The following is a 26,892-nucleotide window of genomic DNA, read 5'->3' as shown; positions in this document are numbered from 1 at the left end:
CGGAAGCATTCGAGTTCACTATATGTTTACATTTTTAAAATAATATTTATGGGTGTAGTTTTTTTCCACCACAAAGGTACTGTTTATAACTTAACAAAAGCGCTGCACTCATTTTTTTTTTAATGCAAGGAACTTGCACAGGATAACTTCAAGTAGGCAATTTAGAATATACTCTCAGACCACAAAATCCAGTTTGTGGCAGAGTTTCACCAGTCAGGCCCATTCTAAGGGGGCAACTTCTCATCCAAAGAAATAACACTTTTTAATAATTAAATATTCAAACCTCTCCAATTTGGACTGATGTTAAAGAAAGAGACATTTTATCTGTCCATTTAGAGGAGCCCCGTTGCAACACCCCTTCGCCTCATATGGACTTGGCCAAGTGTGAGGCCAAGCGTGTTTTCTGAAATTTAAGCATTTTCAGTAAGAACCTGATATGACCCTGCTGAGCTGTTAGACACCTGTTAGGCCTGTCCCCCAACACTAGAATGACAAAGGAGGGCTGTCAAACAAGAGGACCTTGAATTAGTCCAACAGAACACACCTTTGTGGGCGCCTTCGGGGACTCTGGCTTAATGAATAAAAAGGAGTGATTTATAATTAGCCCAGCAATTGTGCCTGAATGGGTGTTTCCAAAGTGATTGAAATGTGTGCCTTAACCAAATTGCAAAGTGCCTATCATTTTAATTATATGTGGGGTTTTTTTTTTTTTTTTTTTCCTGCTTGGGAAACCTATTTTCTATAGACAAAAGGCAAAGGGGTGAGAAACGGCTGTTTCTTAAGAAACTACTATGTGGTCAGCACATTGCATTCATTACCTCATCTTAGCCTCACAGAACTGCCCAGAAATAGGTAGCAAATTCCAAATGGGTGGAGCTCAAAAATGAGGTTTGATATATTTTTGTTTATCCCAGAGAAATGATGGCATTCCCTAGAAATTGTACCTGTCTCTTAGGGTCACTCTAACCCATAGTAAGTGCTGTTTAAGTGTTTAATGAACAGACACACCCTGGAATTTCAGCATTGCAAGTCTCCATCCAAGTTAGGTAGCCCAATTATCCACCCACACAGGCCCCTTACCCTCTGATGGATGAGACCAAGATCTGGTCCAATGATCTTAACATCCCACATATTTACCAAGGAGGTTCTGAAAAGCCAGAGCGAGGCAGAGGTGGGTGAAGTGTGATTCCTACTGCCTATGAGAGTGGTCCCTGTTCATTAACATCCATGTCACCCCCTACTTCAAATCCTGCAAGGAATGCCCCCTGCCCCGACTCAGGATAAAATGCGGACCCTTTACCTTGGCCTCCAAGGCCCTGCATGATCTCCTTCTGCCTCTGCCCCAGTTCTCCTGTCCCCTGGGTCCCCCCAGCACACAGACTCCTTCCCTGACCCCATTCCTTTGCTGCAGCCCTTTCCTGCCACCACACTTCCTGTGCAATGGTCCTTCTCATCCCTTAGCGTTTGGCTTAAATGTCCTTTTCCAAGAGTCCTTCCTTGAATGTTTCAAGGAGGTGTCCTCCCATTATGTTCTGTTTCACACCCTGCCTGTTTTCCTTACAGCATTTACTACTATTTGTAATTATATGGTTATATGTTTGTATACTTGAGTTTTTTTGTCTCCCGTCTAAGTAGAAACCTCGGTGGAGGAAGGATTTTTGTCCACTTTAGTCCCCAGTATATATTCATTACGTAGGGCACCTGGTACAGAGCAGACACCCAATAAACGTTTGTTGAATGAATACAAAAGAGAACCAACATGCTGAGGTTGCTGAAGGACAGCGAGCACGTCCAACACTAGAGAACAGCTCTGCTTTCCCGGGAATCACTGTGTTGCAGTTTGTGGCTCTAATCACAGATCATTCCGAGTGTGTCATCTTCTTGCACCACTGCAGGCTCTGGACACGAGGCATCCTTTGCTGTGACAGGAGCCCAGCACCTAGGACAGCCTGGAGTTTCTGTCCAATGGAATTGGAGCGTCTTGCCACCCAGATGCAGCCCTGTTGACACTCGATGTCCTGCCTTCAGATCTGAGGAGCTCCGGGCCCAGCCACAGGCCCACAGGCCTTTTGTTTTCCTCTTGCCATAATCAGATGGTTAACCGGGGGGTTAGCCACGTGGGCTGTAATACATGCTTTCTGCTGGCTGTCCTAACCAGAGTACCCAAGGGAGGATGCCGCAGAAGCCGATTGAAACCCTTAGCCAGTCTAGGCAAGAAAGGGGAAGTGGGGAGGCTTACAGGAAGAAAAGGAGAGAGGAAGAGGCGGAGGAGGAAGAGGAAGAAGAGGAAGGAAGGGGCAGGGAGGAGGGGGAAGAAGACCATAGTGCCCGCACTAAGGGCTCTCTGGGTGCAATGCACCACGCCAGAAACACGCATCCATAACTCCTTCATGCTCCTCAATCCCCTATGAGCTAAGAGGACACTGAGGCTGACAGAAATGACGGAAGGTGCCTAAAGCCACCCAGTTACTAAGTAGAAGAACTGAGATCAGATTTAAGATAACCCAATCCTTTTAAACCCAATCCCTCTTGGTTGACAAGCTGGCATCTTCTGCACATGGAGCTCCATTCCTCTCAGCTCTCTCTCCTACACACAGCCTTTCACGGGACACACGATCCGCCCTACAAATCTAGAAGGTAGCTAAAGGGGGGACTCGGGCCAAAAGGCGCTGTGGCAGTAAAGAGGCCCAGCGGAGGAAACCGAGGCTGGGATTCTTGCCGCAGCACCTTAACGTCCCTATTCCTGCCCGGGTGCTGACTACAGAAATGATAGTGGTGAATGACGATGGTCATGATGCTAAGGCTTTGATTGAATGAGCATTCACTGCGTGCGAGCCCTAGAACTGAGCGCTACTAGAATTGGTCCCATTTTACAGATGCAGAAACGGAGGCACAGGGAATCACACAGATAGGAAGCTAGGAAGGCTTAGGACTTGGTCCATCTGCCCCTAGCAAGAGCCCATAATCACTACCCCACAGTGCTTCAGGGAGGAGTTGTTGAAAGGAAGACCCATGAGACTTAAAGTCGCTGGTTCTTGCCCAAATGTCACCTTTCTCCTGACATGGAGCCTCCCAGTTGTGTATCCAGGAGCCAATGGTCCCAGGTCACATGCGACACCTGGAACAAGCTGTCCCACACCTGTTGTTCTTTAGGACCCAGCTCAATGGCCACCAGATCCTAGAAGCTTTCCCAGAGCCTCCCCTCCCCCGTAGGATGAGCTCCTCTCTCCTCTGGGCCCAGAGCCGGGGGCAACATGCTACATTCTGCTCATGCTCCTCTGTCACCTCCTACTCCAGCCCACCATCTAGTTGAGGGCAGAGACCATGTTGTTTCCACTTAGCGATGCCCTGTCACTCCTTGGCACACAGCAGGTGCAAAGAAAGTCACCTCTGTGTGGGTTGAACTAAGGAAGGGATTTAGATATGGAGCCCATCCCAGAGAAGATGACTGCCACTTTGCAGCCCAGCAGCAGAAAGTTGTTGCTTTCTAACAATGATGGGATCTGAGCACCAGTGGGCTGGCTATGCCATCTGTCCCCTTCAGTCCCAGACTGTCTGTTTCTTCCTTGGGGCCATGTGGTATGGGCTTTGCATCTGCCCAAGCTAGACTTGGCTTTCGCTCTTCCCTTCTTGGCTAATTGATCTTGAACATGTCATTTGATTTCTGCTGCTCAGTTTCTTCACCTGCAAAATAGGCAGAGTGATGTGGTGAGGATTAAGTCAGGCAGTGCGTATGAGCAGGAATAGTGCCCGGCTCCTAGGTCTCAGCTGTTGACATTACGTATTTGCATACGGAGCCACACCCACTCCCTCGCTCGGTAGTGCGGTAGTGCCCTCCGCCAGCAAAGCTGCCTGATCCGTCACAGCCCAGGGTGGGGAAACTCAGCCGAAAGAGCTGGAAGGGAGACTCCTGTACCTGCCAGGGATGTGGAAGATAAAGGCTTCCGGAGGCCAGACTTAAAATGATAAAGTGAGTGAGAAGACAGCAGGGGGAAAATGGGGAGCTTCAGAAAGAGAATTGGAGTGAGTTGGGGAAAAGCACAGTGTGCGGAGACAGGAGTGGACGGATGAAGTGTGATAAGAAGATTATGGGCTGCTGAGAGCTGGAGTGGGCAGTGAGGAGGGAGCCGGTGATGAAGGAGAGGTAAAAACTTGGCTGCAATAACCAGATGGCTCACAGGTAATGACGCGCAAAGGGGAAGGCGGATGTGTAGGAGCAAGACAGAGAAACTCGAGCTGTGCTGGCCAGTGTGGCCCAGCCCAGGGGCCCTGGAGCCAGGATAAGATGTCCTGCCAAGTGAGTGTGTGCGCGTGCGCACGTGCGCAAATAAACGAGAGCGCAAACAAGCACATGTGTTGTGTTCATCCGAGCAGTTCTATTCAATGTAAAGGACCGAATGCATATACTCTCCAGTGTACAAGAGCAACGTGTGCTATTGCACATAACCAATAGCAGTGCTAATAACATCAGCAACAGCAATAAAAACTGCCATTATTAACCACTCATTATGTGCTGGCCACTCTGCTGTAAGCCTTGATGACCCAAATCTTCACAATAATCTTGTGGAGTTGGCACTACTATTCTCCCCATTTTAGAGGTAGGAATTGAGGCTCAGAGAGGTTAAGTTACTTGCTCAAGGTCACACAGCCGTAAGAGGCAAGGCCAGAATTCAGCACTGTATCTAACCGGCTAAACAGCTGGTACCATTGTTAAAAACATCCCAGGTTATAAGCGTCCAAATTCTTTTCAGTTGATAGTCCCTCAAAATTATTTCTTAGTTGGAAAGCAAGCAGAGTGGGTGGAACACAAGAGACCACCTGGTTGGCCAGGGTTTGTAACTTAGGACCAACGTCCAGCACGTTCCAGAGGAGTCCCAAGACCTGAAAGTGAATCGGGCCTATGTTTCACACTGACATCCACAGACCATTCAATGGCCAAGGGCAGCATACATGCCCAGGGCTGCTTTTCACCATTAAAGAGTGAGGCCACAACCAGTTTGCAGGCTGCCATCTACCTGCCTTGGCAGTACTGGCAATACACATTCTAATGCAAAAGTAGTTATACCTGGTAAGTATAAGGAAAAGCAAAACAAAACATGTTTTCATGAAGCAATGCTGCTGTTTTCAAAAGGGCATCAAAGAAGGATTTATTTTATGCTGAGGACTGTATGAAGAGCTATTCCAAGCCCAGTATTAGACAGCAGGAAATTGTGTGAAGCAACCTTGGAAAATCCTTTTTTTCTGTCCTGAATTGAATTCTGATTGCATCTTTTGGTGGTGGTTCTTTCTTTCACAGTCTCTCCCTTCCGTCTCCATTGGTGTCTGGCTTCTCGGTCAGTGGCAGGGAAGCTCGACCAAGTCCACATTTGTTTTTCTTGGTTAAGGTGAGGCATGGTCGGGTCGTATCCAAAACCATAATGATCACATCATGAGTGTTTGTCTAGCACCCGCCACAGTCACCTGGTTATCTCATTCTACCCTCTTTACTGTTTTACAGTTGATGGGCTGTGTCTCACTTCTCACCTTTTCCTCTGGGTCCGATGATAATTCTCAGAGACGACAAGGCAAAAGAAGTAATTGGTGTGTGGCAGTTTGGGGGGCAGAGCACCTGTGGTGCATTGGACATGGGCTCTGGGGTGTGGCTTTGGGAAAACTGCCAAGCAGGGATAATAAAGATACCAAATTTGCAGGCTCTTTGGTGGGGGTTATGAGACGGGTCTATGTCAATGGCAGGGACCGTCATGGAGCCCTGCACTGGGTAAGCAGTTAACAAATGTTGTGATGTGAATAATATAATTTGCTTCCTAAGTTTGGTTCTGGGTGTGTATATTGAACCTATGTCTGATTAATAGTATGCTGGTGTTTTGACTTCATTATACTGTTGTGTTTAAGGGACTTGGGGGTGGGGTGCAAAGGTGAATGGTACATGGGGTATTCCTTTAAAAAAGTCAGTTCTGATCAAGGGAAAATGTTGACAAATAGCTGTAAAACAAAGCCATGAGGACATTACAGGATGGAACTGGAGTTCATGGGAAGGAAAGACTACTTCTAGGCTAGGCAGTTAGGGAAGGCTTCCTGGAAGAGTTGGTCCTTGACTTGACTGGAAAGAACAAACAATATTGCCAAGTGGAGGCTGGAGTAAAGGGAGGAATTCCAGGAGTAGAAATGAGATGACCAAAGGCACAGAGGCAGGAACACTCTAGTTACTCAGAGAAGTCTGTGAATTCTTCCCATGAATAACTGGTCATAGCATCTGATTTGCTCTACCTTTTCCTTAGGGTTTTTCTCAGTGCTGATCTCTAGTTACCTGTGTTAGTCAGGATAAGTCTAGCCTGCTGTGTAACAAACAATCTCAGTAACTTAATACAACTAAGTTTTGTGTCTTGCTCCTCTCACAGTCCGTTGGGGAGGGGCTACATTCCACACAGATTTTTTAGGAACCAAGGCTCCTTTTGACTAGTGGCTTCATCATCCCCCAGCACCCAGAGTTCTCTACTGGACTGAATCTGGCTGACTGATAAATGAAAAGAGTATGTGGAGCCCACAGAGGAAGTTTTAGGGACCAGGCTGGAGGTGGCGACCTCACTTCTACCAATATTCCATTGGCCAGAACTCAGTGACGTGGCCCACCTAGCTGCAAGGGAGGCTGGAAAATGGAGTCTTCCTGCACACCCAGAAGTAAACTAAAACAGGTTTTGTGAAAGCAGATAATATTGTCCCTGTCACAGTTTTCTATAACTGTAGGTATTTTGGCAAGCAACTTGAAGATGAGTATAATAAATCCTCAAGTTAAGTATTCTTTTGAGTTTGCAGTGACTACTGTATATTTTATTCTTGTGCCGAGAGAGAACCTTGAAATATCTTGCAGACCATCTATTTACAAGCCCTGCACAGATTCATGGCATAACGTGTATCATTCGATCTCGTGAGAGGTAGCAGAACAGGTGCGCTAATTCCTCCATTTAACCACTGAGGAAGCTGAGGCAGGAGTGACCCTGGACTCAGGGTTCTTTTTTGCCGATGATCCAACCCTGTCAGTTCCAATGAGGACATGAGCTACGGAAGGAATTCCATTGCCTCTGTGGTCTCTGATGTTAGAGCCGTGATTCTCAAATGGGGACGAATTTGCCCCCCCAGGAGATGATTGGCTATGTCTGGGGACGTTTTTGGTTACATCTGGGGGGGTGCTACTGGCATCAGGTCACGGGGAGGCTAGGGATGCTGCTAAATGTCTGCAAATCACAGGACGGCTCCCACGACAAAGAATGATCTGGCTCAAAATGTCAGTAGTGCCAAGTTGAGAAACCTTGCTTTAAAGACCAAAAAAAGACCAGTGGCTGGAGTGTAGTCAGAGGACAGTGTGGGAATGACGTCCAGGGCTTGTGACTGTCAGGACACGAGCAGCGCCCACCGGTTATGGTGAAAGCAGTCAGCAGATGCCACCAAAACGCTTTGTCAAATGCCCACGTATCAGGATTATGACCCCTATTGCCAAGCCAAACACGTTAGTAAGCAAGGCAGACCTCTTAGACGATGTGTGTCCATAACCACAAGAAGTACTCAAAAGATGTCATGCAGTGCACAGTTCAAAGGTCATCCAGCACATTCTAAACACTGTACAAAAGCACAGAGGGAAGACTGGTAGGGAATGACAACTTGTTGAGCACGGTGGTTTCTGGAGGACGAAATTGAGTTGTTCTATTTTGGCTACCATGTGCTTTTCTAAATTTTCCAACATTTCTAAGTTTAGTTTGTATTTTTTAAAACCTTTTTAGTTTGATATTATTTTTAATGTACAGAAATGTTGCAAGAAGAGTACAAGAAACTTCCAGAAACAGGTTCACCAAATGATTACATCTGACCCTGTTGGCTGTATCATTCCTCCATCCCTCTCTCTCCCTCAGCCATTGTGCCTCCTTACCCCTAAATATGTGAATGGTACATTTATCAAAATCAGGATATTCATTTCTTCTTCCGTTTAACCTGGAACAGTTCCTTAGCCTTCTTTTGTGTTTCTTGCCCTTGTCATTTTTGAAGATTATATGCTAGTTATTTTTTTGCAGAATATCCCTCAGCTGGGGCTTGTCTGCTATCTTCTTGTGATTAGATTCAGGTTATGCATCTTTGACAGGAATACCACGTAAGTGATATTGTGTCCTTGTAAACATGCATTAGGTTTTTAATAAAAGGGAAAATGCTATGACAAAGAGATGACTTAATAAATGAATATAGCCCCACTCCCCACCAGTCCCCACTCCGTCTCCTCCATGGTCAGGAGCCACAGCCCTGTCTTATTCATCTGGATGTTCTTTGTAGTGTTCAGTACTTATCTCTTTTACAATTCATTTCATTCATTTGTCGAACATTTCTGGAACACCTACAATTCGGTGCTCACTTTTCATTCTTTCATTTCACCTCCTTCGTTGGCCAAACCTTTCCAGAGCACAAGCTCTGTGCTGAGGTTTGGATCATGCCCCAAGCACAGTAAGCAACTGAATATTTCTGAATCGAAGTACGCTTTTTGCCACATCCTAGCGGGTGTGTGTGGCCATCAGGGCGTTTTTCCCTCTTCAGTGGCTTCCCAGGTATTCTTTCCTACCTCTGTCTCAGTGCTTCCGATATTCAATCAAAATGCTCTGTCTCCCCAGCTTGTCTTCAAGTTGCTTGAGGAGAGAAACCAAGTCAGGCCCATCCAGCTCCCAGGAGCCTAGTCCAAGACATTACATCAGTGCTTCACATGCATTTCCAGAATAGATGGCCTTTCCATAACCAGCCTGTATGGATGGGGGACTTTTTCCTTTGAGGAAATTGTCTAAGAATGCCCATTCTGTTGAACTAATCATCCTTCAGTTATACTTATAAATAAGTCAGGAGCCACCTAGACACAGCAGAAACCCAGGAAACTACACACACACACACACACACACACACACACACACACACACACACACACACATATACACACCTGCTCTTTTGGGGAGATTTGGAGTTACTATCAGTTCAGAGTGTACTTCTTTAATCAGAACGGTCCATTGTGCCCCAAACTGGCTAATTCCATACTTCCAGTATCTCGGAAATCGAACATCAGATTGTATTATTAAAGCAAAGTCATTTGAGAGCAGCAGCAACTACGCAGCTACCCGTGCTCAAAGCCCCACATCTTCATTTCATAACTACCAGCTGTCCTGGTAACTTTCTTTGCTTTTAACTCCAAAACCATGAAAAGTAAATGGGAATGAGCCAGTTTAAATTAACTATGAGACACAATTACATTTTGACAGTTTAATTGCATTCTTTCTCCCAGCCTAACTTTCTAAACAAGATACTGCACATATCAAGTATGCCAATTGTATTTTTAGATTCTTTTGCAATTAAGAAAGTAGCCCTAAAAGAGATAAAATAATTGGTGGACTAAATGGTTCTTTCTTGAGGGAACTATATTAAGGAATGAATGCTGAGCCATTACATCCGTAGTAATTAGCTTTGAAACCACTGTGGACAGATGGAGACTCCTCCTTGAAGCCACAATCCTATTCTTCACCCCCTCCTTTCTGCTCCACGTTGCCAAGCCAACAGAGGGCCAAGAAATGCCTTGGCCGGCAAGGATTGGATGGTTTATTGCCCTATGGTCTGAGTGCCCCAAGGCGGCTCCAGAGATGGCATCATCTGTGTGAACCAGGGCAGAATTGTTATTGACGTATCCTGGGAGGTGACTTCAGCATCTGCGAACTTTGGATGAATCTGCAATACGATTTGTCACTGTTAAAATTCCCAAAACCGATTCAAAATATTCAGTGGGGTGGGCTAGGGACATATGATGAACTAAAAAAGTAAGATCCTAAATGGTACAATCTAAGTCGGTACCATCAATATGCACATTAACAAATGACAGAAAGGATGAACATCAAAACATTAACCTCTGGATGGCGGGATAATGGTGAGCTTTACTTCTTCATCCTTTTCTTCTATAACCAGCAAAAGCAGGTGTTACACATATCTCTACAGGGTAGGTTGAAATAGCATGTGGTTGAAACCAAATTCAGAATGATGACTATAAAGCATCTATATGGGATAGTACCTCTCGTGGGCTGAATGGCACCTCCCCCCTCCAAATACATATGTGGAGGTCCTAACCCCCAGTACCTCAGAATATGGCCCTGTTTGCAGATAGAGTCCTTAAAGAAGTAATCAAGTTAAAATGAAGTCATTGGGGTGGGTCATCCATTCTGACTGGTGTCCTTATAAGGAGATTAGGACACAGATGCACACAGAGGAAAGAGGATGTGAAGACACAAGGAGAAAATGGCAATCTACAAAGGTGAGAGGACTCAGAAGAAATCAACCCCACTGACACCTTGATCTTGGCCTTCCAGCCTCCAGAACAGTGGGAAAGGAAACTTCTGTTGTTTAAGGTGCCCACTGCGGATCTTCACTATGGCAGCCCAAGCAGACTGATACAGCACCATTAAGTTATAACGATGGTGATACGACCTGTGCAATTGCTCAGGGACCAGTGCTCAGAAAGGCCCTGCACTTGTCTCCGTGCTCTGCTGTTGCCGTCTTAAAATTCTTAATAATTTCCGAACAAGCAGCCCCACGTTTTCATTTTGCACTGGGCCATGAAGTATTTAGTCAGTCCTGATTGTACCCTTAATCCACATGTTTCCACCTTCAAGGTAGGCCAAGTAGGCGCTTTCTTATTTACTAAGCATTTATTGAGCACCTGCTGTGAGCCAGGCACTTTGCTCCTAAACACAGAGAAGTTAGCTCACATCTTATCCTCTAGGAAGCTCAGCTGAAGAGCGGGAAAGGCTTGTAGACAAACAGCTCAGTGCCCACACGTGGAGGAAGGAAAGGCAGCACCAAGGAAGGCGCGTGCCCACTCTAGATGGCTTCACACCACCCAAAGCCCATTGTAGAGACAAGCAAAGTGAGGCTGACCTGCCCGAGTTTCAGCCAGCTGGCCAGTGAGACTCAAACCCCGGTCTTAACGTCCTCTTTCCATGAAGTCTCACCACTCCCAGAAGTGCCCCATGTGACTTCCCATATAGTTAACACACAGACCGAGGGGACGTGGAGTAGGTGTGTGGTATATTCACACACTGACGATTGCGAGGCTGCAGGTACTTTGTGAAGCAATCTTAAAGGTTCATGTTTGCAGCACGGGGCTCATGAATCACACAACGTGGATGGGAGCTGGCTGCAGGACAGAGAGCCTGAAACCAGGGGGAGAGACATCTACAAGGGAATGGCCTTGGATTAAGTCATTTTAGAAACAATAGTGTCTGGGTCTGTTCCTGGGGCCACAAGGGCCTCTTATGGGGGAGTAATAATGTCCACTCTCTACTGACTTTCCAAGTGTCTGCTCAGTCATTTATTTCCCACTGTTGGCAAAATAACTGGTACAAGAAAGCCCCATGTTCAGAAACTATAAATGAAGACAATGTTAGGCTACAGTCTGCATTATCGGCAAATATAAAGCCGATGGCTTTATTTCCGTTAAATACAAAGCACCCGGGTACCACGATTCCCCGCCACTCCCCAGTCTGATGGATTTTGTTCAGTGTCTGAGAACGCCTTCCTCATTTAACTCAGGAGAGTTTTGCCACCTTAATGACCTCGCTACTTAAGATATCTATTATTCAATTATGGTTAAGAGATGGGTAAGATGAATTCTTTTCCAAACTTTCAAGCAAGTGAAACTTTGCATTTATTAAAGCAGGGATGAAAGAAACATCTCTTTCTCTGGCACCAACCAGTCCTGGAATCAGCACTCCCCCTGCCAGACATGCAAAGGGTCTTCGGTCCCCCGCGGGCCAGTTCAGCACCATTGTTTCTCAGATAGCAGACTCACTTGGACCTGTTAGCCTGAGTGCCCCACAGGTCGTCAAGAAGAGGCACCGGACTCCATTATAACGTCTCTTAGCACTTTCTGCACCACCATGCCGTGCTGGTGGCTACCTGGCTGTGCAAGAGGGGCCTGCAAATGGGATTACAGACAGAACATCACCTCGCCTGTCCCCTCCAGCCGGGTGAGGGAGGAGGCAGGTCGCGCTCAGCAAGCAGCTGTATCCTTTGATTTTCTCGGAGACCTCGTGTCAGGCCTGTTGCGCCCTGACCGAGTTCCACTTTGATGGGTGAACCAACACCCCCCAAGTCGGGGCTGCCATCCGGGGCTCCTCCGTGCGGGCAGCTGGGGGAACTGAGTCACAATGATGCGGTCTGAACACCTCTCTGCACGAGCAAGGTTGTGTCGCCTTCTTTAGGCTTTTATTTTGGGGCCGTGGTGGTGATCAGTGTGTGTGTGCGTGTATGTGCACGTGAATGTGTGTTTTCTTCCAGCTCCTCTAGAACGTGGCAGTCTAGAGAAAGGGTCCACGGGGTTCCAGGGAAGCAGAGGACAGTCAGTTGATCAGGGCATCTGGGGCAGGTGGGCAGAAAACTGTCTTAGCAGCTTATAAAAGAAACACACACACACACACACACACATACACTGGGCGATTGGAGGCATCACCTTGCTCGTCCAAGTTCAGCAGAGTTGACAATTCTGAGCCTCGTTTCGTGCTGTTTGGACCTTGCCCGAAACCCCTCCAACTGTCCTAAGCAGGAGAGAATAGGCCCTTCTGCTAATTACCCCAGGGGCCAGCTTTCTGCTCCTTTGAAGAGCTCGCTTTGATGTGATGCAATTCTGCTGCCAGGCCCGGCTGTGCCCAGATTAAGGACATAACGAGCAATTATCAGCTGGGCCCGAAGAGTGCGGCTCAGGCAGCAGAGTGGAAACTGGCCTGCGCCCGCTGCCGACTATCCTGGCCTCCGCCAGCTCCCCCGGGGTTGGAGCAATTCACTTACCCACTTCCCTCCGCACTCCTGGCCTTGGCGACATCCTTCCCGTCTGTAAAATGGGACTGAGGGGGCTCATGAAGGAACCTGCTTGGAGGGCTCCACCCGGCCGGCCACACCGCGCTTTAGCTGCTGCTCGGGGCACCAGAAAAATACTGGGAGAGACAACCTAGGGTAGCACAGAGCCTTGGGGAGGACAGGCTCTGCCGTCAGAGTCTCAAAGTCATTAGGGTGACTGTGTGACCTTGGCCAAGGGATGAACCTTCTCAGGTCAGCGCCCCCTCCTGGAAAGGCAGGACACTAAGGGAATCCACCTGCAGGATGGTGGGGGACCAGAGTGCAGAGCCTGCACCCAGGGACCCACTACACCCTCGAGGGCCATATCACCATCACGTTCACATATTTGGTCACAGGCCCTGAGGTGGGGATGGATGGGCTCGTAATAAGATAACTGAGGCACAGGCAGAGTGACCTGCACATCGTCTGCCCTAAAGACCAGGGAAAGAGAGTCGAACTGAGTTTTTAAGACATTATAAAGAAGCAGTTTGGTGGGATCTGAGTCCCACTCTCCTCCAGAAGTTCTTTAGGGGCAAGATCTGGGGGTCTTTTCTGGTTTTGTCCATCTGATGCTGAGTCCTGTCCTGACAGCTTTCCTCAAAGCACAGGACACGTCTCACAGCTAGGAGGAAAAATCTACCAGGGGGAAGAGCCTTCTGTTTTCACAAGGAGCGTGGGCTCTTCCACATAAAGGGGCTCCAATCTTTCCAAGACTCTCTTCCCTGCTCCTAAAATTCCTTTTGTTTCCCTATCAGACATCAGGCTTGAAAGACAGAGCTCCCTGGAGAGGGGACACAGGACTTCCCTTCCAGGTGGTTCCCTGAACCTGGCACCAGGTAAATCTGCAAAAATCCACCTCCAATAAGAAACTCCCCATCCACTTCCCCTGGTGGCCACGTGGTCGTCTCTGAATTCCCATAATTCCCTCTTCTGGGCCCTTACCTCTGGGGTTTTGCAGATGGTTCCATGGGGGCAGATTAATGAGGCTCTGAGCATCTTGGGGCAGAGATCACCTCATGCTCATCTCTGTTCCTCACAGGTACATAGTCTAGGAACCTTTGTTTTTTCCTCTTTCTTTCTTTCTTTTTCTTTCTTTCTTTCTTTCTTCTTTCTTTCTTTCTTTCTTCTTTCTTCTTTCTTCTTTCTTTCTTTCTTTCTTTCTTTCTCTCTTTCTTTCTTTCTTTCTCTTTCTTTCTTTCTTTCTTCTTTCCTTCCTTCCTTCCTTCCTCCCCCTTCTTCCTTCTTTCCTTCCTTCCTTCAACAACTCTTTCTATTTTCCTTTCTTTCTTTCCCTCTCTCTCTCTTTCTTTCTTTTCTTCCTTTTTTCTTTCTTTTAATTTAAGCCAATGATCTGAGATTATTTCTGGAGAGAAGGCTTGGTGGACAGGGGTGGGGCTGAGCCCAGGCGTCTGGGTGGAGGGCTCTGCCACAGAGGGAAGCACCAGAGAGCGGCCACCTCACAGCTGTGCATACAGCTAGCCTTTGCCATCTCGGCAAGTTCTGGAAAGTTCTGTCTGCTTCACCCTGGGGAGCCCGGCCCTCGCTGCCGCCCTCCTTCCAGACCCTCAAATGAAGCAAGCCCCCTCCTGTTCCTGCTCCTTCACACACGTTCCTCTTCCTCCCCTTTAACGACTTACTCCCAGCTCAAGTCCTTCAGAATTCAGCTCCCTCCTCCAAGAAGGCATCTCTGGCGGCCCAATCCAAACAGGGTCCCCTCCTCAGTTCTTTTTCTTCATGGCCCTTATCCCAGTTCTCCTTCAGATACCTATTTGTGGGAGTATCTGATCAACACTCTGACACTCACTAATCTACACAATCCACGAAGGCAGCGCCTGGCCATTTGAGCACTACAGTCCTCCCAGTGCTTGGGACACAGTAGGGGCTCAATAAAGATTTGGTAAACGAGTGAATACGCATGATTACCAACGCTGCTTGGGGCCAAGTTATCAATTCTACCCTGAAGCCCAGGATATGTGACCTCCAAACGTCCGGGAAGGAATGGCTTTGACTTCTGTCTGCTCGGATGGGAGCGTCGCCACCCACCTCCGCCTGCCCTCTGCCCCTACCACGAGAGCCTCAGTTCCCACCACCCCTTTCACTCACAAGAAGCTCGGGGCTGTGTTCAAGAGGGATTTTGACAGCAGCCAAATCCAGCAAATGTTCCCTTAAAATAGAATGCCCTCCCTCTTCCCAAAGGGGAACGTGATTGACATTCGCCTCCTTTGGGAACAGTCTCCATGACCCCCTCCCACCCCCAGATACAGGAGCCACCAGAGCAGCCTGCCCTCGAGATAAAAAGCCGCTGAGCCCTTGGGGAGGCTGGAGAAAAGGGTAGCTGCAGGGGGTGGGAGGCCGGCACAGGCAGTTTTCACATCTCGGGACCTGAAATGATTGCCTTCCTCTCCTCTCTCTGCGGGTCGGTGGGGAGGTGTGTTATGAGCTGGTGGCTTCAGGCTGGACCTGGAGACGGAAGAGGCGGCAGCTGTCAGGGGTAACTTAGCAAGTCCCTCCTCACCCATCACAGCTGAGGCCAGATCCATCTGCAGCCCATCCGCAGGGACGTAGGAAGCCTGCCCCGCCACCGGCCTGTTACAGCGGCTGCGAGGCGGCCGGACCAGAGAACCAGGGAGATGCCTGTCTGGCAAAGAAAAACGAGTGTAACAACACTGATAAAAGAAAAGGATGGAGCCAAGCCCTGCCTTCCGTTGGGGCCTTGCTACAAGGAGGGGACGTGGCGGGGGTGGTCCCCACTAGAGACCCCAGATGCCAGCGGTAGAGGCCAAGGGCCTCCCAGAAAACCCCGTGGGGACGTCTTTTTCTTCCCATCCACAGTACCAGGGACAAGGCCTGGCACGCAGAAGGGTCTGGGATGGCTTCCTCTAGCGGTGAGACGTAAAGGGAGAAATGGTGGGTTTGGGGTTAGGTCAGGGTTTAAATCCAAAGTTGGTCCCTTGCTGAACAAGCTCTTAATCTCTCTTGGCTTTATCTAATTTCATCTCCCTTGATCTTCCATGTGGGTTAAATACACCCCTTATGAGGTCCTTGGGATGGCTATGGGCGAAGTTACGGGTGCCCTGCACATATTACCCCTGTGCATGCACCAGCATCTTTCCCCGTGTAATGAAGAAAATGTATGCCTTGGGCAGAAAACATGGCCTTCAATGGGGTGTCTCTCTCCCCCCACCCCCTGCCTCTGTCGGAGCTAGGATTCATACCAGTGTTTCCCGTCGCTTTCTTGAGTCTGGAGCTCAGTATGATTCATATGAGAATTTACTTCCCCTGCACATCTTCTTAGCTTGGCTAGAAAAATTACAGCAAATGATTAGGATGAGAACAGACAAGAGAGCCTGAGTTTTGAAAAGTGCTTTAGAGTCGGCAGCATTTTTATGCACAGCCTCTCTTGACAGACAAGGAGTCTTGTTGGAATGAAAAACACAAAACAGGTGGAAGTAAGTAAATAGACGGTTCAGCAGCCCCGCCAGTCCAGGGGTGCGCATCTGGCTTGAGGTGTTGCCGGTGGCTTGCGCCTGCTCTGACAGCAGGGTGCCAACAGCGCCTGGTGGCCTTTGGAAGCACTGGTAGAAAGTCTGGTAAAGAGGGAATTCCATAGTGATCAGAGAGATCATCAGGCCCCTAAAACTCCGTGGTGAAACCTATTCATTGGAGCTGTTATACTGTCACGGTTTTCTTATTTATACTTTCCTCTTTAAGAAGGATTTGGCATGACTTACCGCAAAGACTCTCTCTATATTATACATACAGATCTATACACACACGCACACACATATATACACACACACATACATACACATACAGTTCATAACAGGATAAAATAAAGAGATGAAGAAATCAGGGTGAAAGGGAAATAGAAGTAAAAATCAGATTAATCCAAGCATAAGCCTATACAATCTGGAAGAGTTGCTACATGTGGGATGGGGAAGTGGGCTTTATTTACACTCATGCAAAGACATCCTTTTACGTTACCCCCAGATCCCATCCTCAGAGCTGCCCGGACACACTTGTGGCTACCGGTATAACAAATCCCCCACCTGGTGGTGTCTTGTCTCACGTCACCGTTTTACATATAATTTATTTCCTGGCATGAAACCAGCTCTACCTTTAGAGCCGTGGCCTTCGCCATTTTTCACCTGGGGATTTCCCAGGTGTCGGACAGCTCCCAGGCCTGGGGAAGCCACCTGCCTCAGCCTATTGGAAAAGAGCAGGCTGAGCCTCTTTGGAAATTTTGGACACAGCAGAAGAGGTATGTGCTCCCTGAAATATAGTCGTTCAGATGCTTTTAATTCTGTTGTGTGGTTACAGCCAGGGGTGCCTTCGTCCACGACGTGGATGACCATAGTGCTTCCTCTGGTTGCCAGAACGACGCTACCCTGTAATCTATAGAGAAACCAGCGCATCCGTTGACAAGTGACATGGTGCATTTTACTTTCCTTGTAATGTGGAGACACGATGACTTCTTATCCCAACACATTCTTAAAGAGACGTTCGCTACGAGGGACAATAGGAAACGAATTTGTACAGTTTTATCACTTAATAACAAATCCAAATCCGGCAGCCTCATCCTTTGTTTAGTGGTGTGGATGGGAGTTCCAGGGCTTGCCCTACCTCTGGTACTTACTAGTTGCGTGAACTTAGGCAAACCTTAACCTCCCTGAGCCTAGACTCTTCTCACCTGTAAAGTGGAGTAACACTAATACCCACAGAATCGAGTTAGTGTGAAGATGAACTGAGAGAAGGTACATGAAGAATTCAGCCATGTCTAGCACTCAACAAATCTTACCTGCTAGTATTCACATGATTAATTTCATGATGATGATGATAATAATGATGACAATATTTAAAGCCATGGTGCTCAACCGGGGACAATTTTGCCTCCCAGGGGACATTTGCAATATCTGGAGACATTCTTGGTTGTCTTATCCGGGAGGGAGTATACTACTGGCATCTAGTGGGTAGAGGTCAGGATGCTGCTAAACGTCCTCCAGTGCCCAGGACAGCCCCCGCTAGAAAACGATCCCCTCAAAATGTCAATGAAGCCAAGGTTGAGAAATCCCATTCTAAAGTATAAAAATGTCTTGTTCACAGTTAAATTCTTGCTTTTTCGGAATTCTATTAACATCACTAGAGAAACCACACTTTAAAAAAAAAAAAAAAGGTGGGAAACACCTTTGCCAATTTGCTAACTGGCTGTACAGTCTGACGTTGTCTGCTCAAGCCTCAGTGCTCTTATCTGTCAAATGGCTGGGTTGTACTAGTTGATTTCTAAGCGTCCTTCTGGCTCTGACCCTCCCCGTGATTCTAATTTTCAACAATCCTCTTTTGTGCATAAAGGAAGAGGGGCCGGGCAGAACCAGGCTACATTCTGGATAAATAACAGCACAATAGAATTCCTTTTGGAAATAAATCATCTTTTCATATAAAATCTTCTGAAGACCGTTTCGAGAAGAGTAATAGATCTGCCAGTCCAACACCTGCAGGGTGGGTAATAATTTACTTAGCTCACTGACTTGGGGGCAGGTCCTGTTCTTGATAAATGGCCCAATTAAACATCTGTTAATCACAGCATTATCTCATCGGAAGGTGGAATACCTGCTTCTCTCAAGCAGTTTCTCAGTGAGATAACATCACAAATTCCCCAAGCAGTAAAGGGCATTTAACAGCACACGGAATCGGGGGTGGGGGGGGGGGACGACAATATTCCTCTCTGTGGCTTCGGCCCCCAGCAATTGCTGGGAATATCCCCTATGCCCCATCCCAGCCCTTCCCCCATCAACCTTCCTATAACCTCGGCTCCTGAACTCTCCTGTTCGTCTGAGGCCTTGATAATAAAGCAACATCTGCAAAACCTACGAGAACTTTACTGCAGTTAATTGAGTAATTGAAGCAAGATGCAGGGAGAGGTGATCTATGGGCCTGGGTTGAGGGCCGAGAAGGGAGACAACGGATTTATTGCAAAGGCCGTGGGCGGCCTTGGGTCCAGGCCCTGGTTCACGGGAAGTTTGAGGTCATGTGGGATTAAAATATCTTTAGAAACAAATGGAATAATTTGACTGAAATATCAGGAACGCTGTGCCAGTTTATGCCAGGAGACCAGGTGTGATTTATTTATCTTGCACCCAATACGTTTTTTGGATATCTGCCCCGTGAGTCTAAATTTATAGATTATTGAGCAGATGGATAACCCTTGTCCGCGTCTGTCTGTCTGTCTCATCCTGATTGTTACATGAAGCCTGACTTTTGTAGTTCAAGATAAGTAAAGTTGTGCCTTAAAGGCACGAGAGCCCCAGAAACTACCCAGGTGGTAAGCAGGGCCAAAGATATTTACAATCTAGCGGTTGTATTTTCTCGAAAAAAAGGTTTAATAGAGCCAATATGCAATCGGTGGTAATGTCTTCTTGTAATTGAATAAATCCATAAATCTTTACATTTAAGCACAATTCACCACCTTGAAGTCATTGGGTATCATGTAATATATTTTCTAGCCTTGCAGATGCCAGATACACACATTATAGATACATAAAATCGCCCCTGTGAGCGCCTGGCATCAGATGTGCCTGCTGACTAGCCCGAGAACACGCCCCCAGCACACGGAGGATTGGCCTTTGGGAAGGTTATTGCTCCTTTTGTAGTTTCTCTGCTGCTTTATTAAATCCCAAATTCCTTGCAAAACTGTACAATTTTAATAACTCAAATCTGCATGGATCATAAAGCTGTCTAAATATACCTAGAGCCCCGAGTAACAGAGAGATCCGCGGGTGATGATGTCGCTGGACCTGATTAACCGGAACAGGTCACTGACAAGATTTTATTACAAGTGTCATTTAGATTCCTGACAGCTTTACAAGGCCTAATGGCTTTTTATTAAATACATTGTGTTCAAGGAAGCTGACAGTTGGGGATGCCTTGTAGATACAATGCAATGGAATTTCCTTAGAAGCTGGGTGAGAGAAAGCAGAAGGATGGTGTGACGTCCCTCCCTGTCCCCGGTCCTGTTGCTCAGGAGTCCTGGAGTTCACTATCTCCTGAGGCTAAAGACAAATGACCCCTGGCACCACGCCGCCAGCTCTCCAAACCCAGCAGTTCTGCCCCAGTTTGACCCAGAGGTTTACATGTGAAGCTCTCCAGAGAATCAAATTTCTTGGGCCAGAGGGTGACCCGCTCCAGCCACCGCCCCCCCAACCAACTCCTCCCCTAAGCCAGGCGTCCTCCTGGGAATCACTGAGCCTGGTCTTCCTGAAATTCACGTTCTCCGTAAACCAGTTAGCTAAGTTTTGTTTGTTTCTGTCCAGCAGTTTGTGGGACCCACTTGTAGGGGAGACGGAGGAAGGAGGGTGGACTTACCATGCTCCCCACTGCCGCCCCCAGGTGCTGGGCGCTGTGCTTGGTGCTCTCGGTAAAGTACCTCATCCAATCACATGACCACCTGGCCGAGCAGGTGCTTCTACTCCCCTTTAACGAGTGAGGAGATGCAGGTCCAGAAGGATTCAACAAAAGAGGGGAGACGAGAAAGAAGCCCTGAAGTATTGATGTGCTCTGGGGCATTTATTTCTCACCCCACTACTGGAGGAGGTGCTATCACCTGCCTTTAAGGATGAAGAAACTGAGGCTCACGTGACTTCCCCCACGCCCAATCCACTCAGTTCAGAGGAGGGGCACAGTCACTCATTACAGAAGGGATAGCCACACTCATTGGGAGTTATGTGCTTACCTGCATGTCTCTTTGAATCTTTACAGCATCCCTGTACAGACTATGTTAGTATCATCCCCATCTCACAGGGCGGGACCTGAAGCCTTAAGAGGTTCAGTGACTCACTCGAGTTCACGTAGGCAGTCAGTGCCTATCAGGATTCAAACGCAGGCAGGGTTCTGCCTTCCCTCGCTCGAAGCATAACAGGAAAGCATGGAAATCGCGCACATCTGTGGATTAGTTCCTGCTTCCACAGCCCTTTTGCAAAGTCATCTCGTTACATCTTCACAAGGCTCGAAGATAAAGCATCACGAACCCCATTTTACAGATTGGATAGCTGAGGCTTAAAGAGGTGAAACGTCTTGCCCAAGTCCCATGACTTACAAACTGTGAGTCCAGGGTTGACCCCAGTTGCTCTCCTCTCCTCCGGGGCCAGGGCTTCACCATGTCCTGGCTTGCCACTCCAGCATGGGGAGCGCGCTGATGCTAAATAAATACAACCAGGACTCTCAGGGGACAGTCTGAGCACAGAAGACCAGAGGCCAGTAGCAGTTGAGAAGCAGGACTGACCTCGATTAGCAAGCACAATCGATCCTCATTACTTGTGAATTCTGTATTCACTTCCTCAGTAAAATTTATCTGTAACCCCCAAATCAGTATTCACAGGTGCTTTTGCCGTCATGTGCAGACATGCATAAAACAGTGAAAGGTGTGAGTCACTGGACACGCGTGTTCATAAATGTCCTTTCTGCAGTCTATTTAGTGCTGTGTTTTTCATGTTTTTGTGCTGTTTGTTGGTGATTTCACTGTTTAAAAAGGCCTCCTAGCATAGTACTGTCTGGTACCCCTAAGCTCGAGAAGACTGTGACGTGCCTTATGGAGAGTTAGATAAGCTTCATTCAGGCATGAGTTACAGTGCTGGTGGCTGTGAGTTCAATGTTAGTGAATCACCTATATAGATCAACTATATATATATATACACACACACACTATATATATATATATAAATATATATACACACACTATATATATATATATATACACACACACTATATATATAAATATATATATACACACACACTATATATATATAACTATATATATATACACACTATATATACACACACGTGTATGTATATATTAAATAAGGTTTCTTTAAACAGAAGCACAAATTAAACAAGATTATATATTGATCAGTTGGCAAAAATGTTGGAAGAAGTGGATCACAGGAACCTAACCCTGTATCTCCCTGAAGGGCAGTGTTTCCTTATTCGCTACTTCATTGTCTGCAGCAACTTTATAGAACATCAACCGCCACAAGTAGTAAGAATCGACTGTACTTCCAAAGTTTCTCCTGTGTGCACAGACCTCTGCATGTTGCTATTGGGGACAGAAGGAGAAACCCAGCCCTTTTCTCCCAGGACTCATCATCATCACAAGGAGAGAAGCCTGAAGATTGGGACTGTCTGAACCAGCCTGAGATCCAGGACGGAACCCTTGTGCGCGTGCGCAGCAGAACCTCTCAGGTAGCGCTGTCCGTAGAAAAAGGGCAAGAGCCACGGAGGTCATTATACATTTTCTAGTAGCCACACTTACAAAAAGTTCAAAGAAACAGGCAAACTTCATTTTAATAATACATTTTATTTAACCCAATATGTGTAAAATATCATTTCAACATATAATCAGTATAAAAATATTAATGGAATATTTTGCATTCTCCTTTTGGCCCTAAGTCTTTAAGTCCGGGGCATGTTTGACACTCACGATACATCTCACTTAGGAAAGCCACACTTCAAGTGCTCAGCAACCACGTGGGACAGTGGCTGCTGTTTGGACATGGGTCTAAAAGGATCTGCCCACAGTAGGTATTCAGCAAACCCCTTTTGTGGCAGCTTGAAGTTGGGAGAAGTGGTTGTGGATGCAGCTTTGTATAGGGGACCTTGCGGGGTCACTTGACCTCTCCAAGCATTGGGTATCCATAAAAGGGGGTGATGATAACAGCCTCCATCCTCCCTGAGGGAGGATAAAATGAGACAACGTTGTATAGTGAGACCTTGGTAAGCAATGGCTGCCACTATTACTATGTTTCTATTATTGTTGACGGCGAACCCAGCGGTCTATGTCCAGCCAGCTGCTAAGATGGCTGCAGATCCACGGGGTGCTCTGGGCAACCCCCCCGCCACCAAATCCTACATACTTAACAGTGCACAAGAAAGTGGAAGCACATGTTTGCTGTTTCAGACCGAAGCAGCCAAACCGGAAACTCAGTAATATTCCAGGAGCCACCTCCAGAGAGAATCAGGGGTTAGTCAGGAAATTACTCCCATTTAACATGGGCTGCGTCTCCGGGGACCCTGCTGTGTCCCCCTGCTTGGCAGCCATGCCACCAGGCTGGGTTTCATCATTTCTGAAGCCAAGTTTTGCTTAGAGTTCGAAAGAAGAGCCAAGTGGGCAAAAGGATTTTCTTCCATTCCCGTTGTCCCACAGCCTGCGGGCGCAGAGCAAGGCTACCAGGGGCTCTCCTTGTAATCTGCTCACCATTTCTGATCTCGGGGGCTCGGTTGTGCAGTGTTATGTGAGGGCCAGGTTTCTCAAACCCCAACTGTGCTTGGACTCCACTTAAAGGAAAAAAATAACTCAGAGGTTCTGGAGAATTTGTCTTGAACCCCAGTCTGAGACACAGCCAAATGAAAGGCTTATTCTACAATAGAGCAAATTATCATTGCAACAGAGAACATGTGTTTAGATGTCTTGTTAAAGAATTGTTAAACAATTATTTTTATATTATTGAGATAAAGTATGATTTTTTTAAGTTTTTATGGGACTTCGGGCTTTCCCAAGACTGTGTATAAACAGTTTGAAAGTCACTGCATTAGGGAGAACGGCAATATGGGGGTCATTTGGGAAAGGCCAGGCCGACCTGGAGGGATGGCCCATGACACCCTTTCCCATCCATCATGTCACCTCTCAGCCTCAGGGAATGGACACCTGGCTTGGGCCCCTGTGCCCACTCCCAACATTTGTGTGGCAACTTGGACCTAATTCCCACAACACTAAACCCACCTCCTTCTCTTGGCAAGCCAGCACCTGTCCTCTTCTCTTCTGGGGGCAGGGAGAGTTTTTGTGTTCGTCTTATTTTTCCCCTATGATAACTGCCTCCTTTGGATAAAAATCTCAATGGTAGTAGGTTAAATTTCAAACTGGGATATTTGGGAAATATCCCTTGTACTGAGATCAGAAGGTAGGCACTGCTTTTATGAATAACAGGATCCATCTAAAGTGATGGCGATCTGCTTACCAACACATTTTACACATCCTCTAAAACGGACCCCATCTGCCCAATCCTTCCCCTTTGCATGAGGCCCCACCCCCAGACACCCCGCAGAATGAGTCAGAAGTAAGTGAGCACCAGCTCCACTGCTGAGATTTTAGACATCACGTTGAAGCCGCGCACCTCCATGTTTGGCTTAGGAAAATGTGGATCATATCAGCCATCAGGGGGTGGCCAGGAGGGGTAAGTGAAGTCACCAAGGTGCCTATCAGAGGGCCTGACACAGAATAGAGGCTAAGTCCTCCCCCTTCACCACTAGAACTCACTATAAAACCAGAAGGGGGTCCTCTCTCCTTCTGGCCACTCCCAGGGCAAAGCAGTCTATTTGGATAAGACATCACCCAAAAGGATGCTGTCAACTTTTCAGAGGTGGTATCGGACGGCTCTGACTTGTGGCAGCTAAGTGATAAGTGGTACTCTCCGCATTTCTCTCAGCTTCTCTGGGGTCAACAGTTACCACCAGCTCTAATGCGGCAGCACGCTGTTCCGCACGCCCTCCCCACAGCCACAGGAATCCCTGTAGAGCTGACAGTGCCATCAGAGTTGCAGTGCACTGCATCTCCAGACTCAGTGGGCTCCTCCCGTTCACCAGGCCACTGACTGCAGGAGAAGTGGCTAGAGGGTGGGCCAGGTGAGGCAAACCTCTCCTCTCCTCTGCCTGCTTCATCTGCAGGCAGTGCTGCATCCAGTGCCTCAAAAAAGCTAGATAAAGTGACTTCATCTAAGTGAGCAGCAATGTCACAATAAAGGGAGGATGTGCGGGAATCAGAAATGTGCTGCCCAAGCTGGCGGACGGTGCCTTCCTGTTCAACAGTCTGGTTAAGGGAGCAGCCGGAAACGATTGGATCACATGCCCCCACCCCAAGCCCTTAATGCTCTGACCCTGTCAGGCTTTGACAATTTTCCACTCTTCCACGTATCAGCCGTGTGACCTTGCACTGATGATTTACTCTCTCTGAGCCTCAATTTTCCCGTCAGTGAATATGGACATAGTGATGCCCACTTCTCAGGGATGGAGGAATTAAATGAGCTCACACGTGAAAACACGCAACAGAGCCGGCACATAGTAAGTGTTCAATTAATTAAAAAATAATAATGATTGATAGATGATGGCCACATTTAACACCTTTTTTTGAAAGAAAGTGCTGAGAGTCTCATTGGGTATGGTGAGTACCTCTGCCAACCTCACCACACACTATGAGGGAAAAAAATAGTCTCCAACACTCAGGCCAAGACACCTTGATGCTTGGCAAAAGTTCTTTGCCACCGAGGGCCACCCGCCATGGCAACCTGCTTGTGTGCTGAACCTGCACTACTGTCCATGGCTGCCTCTTGCAGCTGGACTGGCTCTCGCCTGATGTGTGTCTAGAGTCCATGATATTCTTTCCTCCATTTTCAGTCCTCAAAGTTATCCAACAGTCTAGTTAAATCTTACTAGACTTGAAAGAGAGCACCCCTTCCCCATCTGCCTCTGAGCCCTCCCTTCCCTGTAACTGTATATACTTTCCTGAGAGTTTCCACCTCTGAATAGGGGCTCAGGCTCAGACAGATGCCCAAAGGGCCCTGCCTTTAGTGGTCTTGGGGAGGCTCTGTTGTCTCCAAGAGTCAGGTCTCCTGGCAGGATCTCCCTTCTAATCCCTAGCAACACATCTGCCCAAATTAGGCTTTACTTAACCCCAAATGCCCACTTGGCAGCCCCCCTTCTAATGGCAGACTCCTCCCGGGCCTCCCCACTCCCATTCCCGCTCCTCTGCACTCCTGTCTCCACACTTGACGCTCTAGAATATAAATCTACTGTGTTTACCCACCCTTTCTTAAAATCAATCAATTGCTTCCATTACCCTCGGCTGAAATTCCAAACTCCTTCCCAGGGTTGACGAGGCTCTTCTGAGCTCACCTTTGCTTCTCTGCCCATCGCCCAGCTAACTCCTACCCCAGCTTCTGGTCTCAGCTCACATGTCACCTCCTCTGGGAAGTCTTCCCTGATGCACCTCTCAAAGCTCCCACAGCTGTCTGTTCTTCCCCACCCAAGCGTGTATCGAACACCGTGTGCTGAAACCCTGTATCTCCAACTGTCTGAAATGACTCACTCCTCTCTGCTTCCCAGTGCCTAGTGCAATGCTGAAAACTGAGCAGAATTAATGAGTTGATCGATCTGTGATGACTCCTCCTGGACACTCTACTCAAGGCTCTCTCAGCATTGGGACCAGCAGCTCAGACCTCCCCCAAGGCACCGGGAGACATCAAACTCAGAGGCCTGTGGCCCAGCAGAGGTCTGTGGTTTTACTGCTAATGGAAATTGGCCTCGCAGATCAAAGGCAACAGCCCCTATAGTCTAGATTGCCAGCAGCCAGCACTATCAAAATATCAGTGGAATTGGTAATTCAAAATTAAGTAGGTTAATGATTGACATCGATTTGTAAAACCTGGCCCACCAACTCTCTTCTTGCAAACAGGGCCTTTCCTTTTCTGCGTTGGCTGGGAGCATGGAGCTTCCCAAAGGGGAGTTCATTTAGCTTTAACCATGCCCTGCCCCCATCCCTCCTGGATTTTAAAGGGGCCTTGTTCTCAAAACTCTGCACCATTCCCGTGACATGTCTTAGAAAGCCTTAGCACCTGAGATCCCCTTTCAGAAATAAAAAGTCACAAATTTGAACCAAGGGGGAAAAGCCTGGTGCAACTTTGCACCTGTAGCACATGAGTCACTTGATTAAGAAAATCAAGTTCAAAATCAAAATCAAGTTCATGATTCTCTCTGTGTGGGGAAAGTTGGTGGTGGCGGTGGGAGCATGTGGAGGGTGAGAAATACCTTCGGCTGCACCAGCTTTCAAACCCTAATCACGGTCTCAATGTTCTGAGCCGTGGGCATTTGGGAAAATGACTTTCCCCCACGGGTGCTTTATTGTGCTGGTCAGAGGAAGATGCATATGAGCAAACAACACCAGAGGATTTCAAAGCC

The sequence above is a fragment of the Grampus griseus genome (assembly GCF_964374135.1).
Source record: "Grampus griseus genome assembly, chromosome: 16".
Classification (NCBI taxonomy): domain Eukaryota; kingdom Metazoa; phylum Chordata; class Mammalia; order Artiodactyla; family Delphinidae; genus Grampus; species Grampus griseus.
This window is presented reverse-complemented; position numbering follows the sequence as displayed.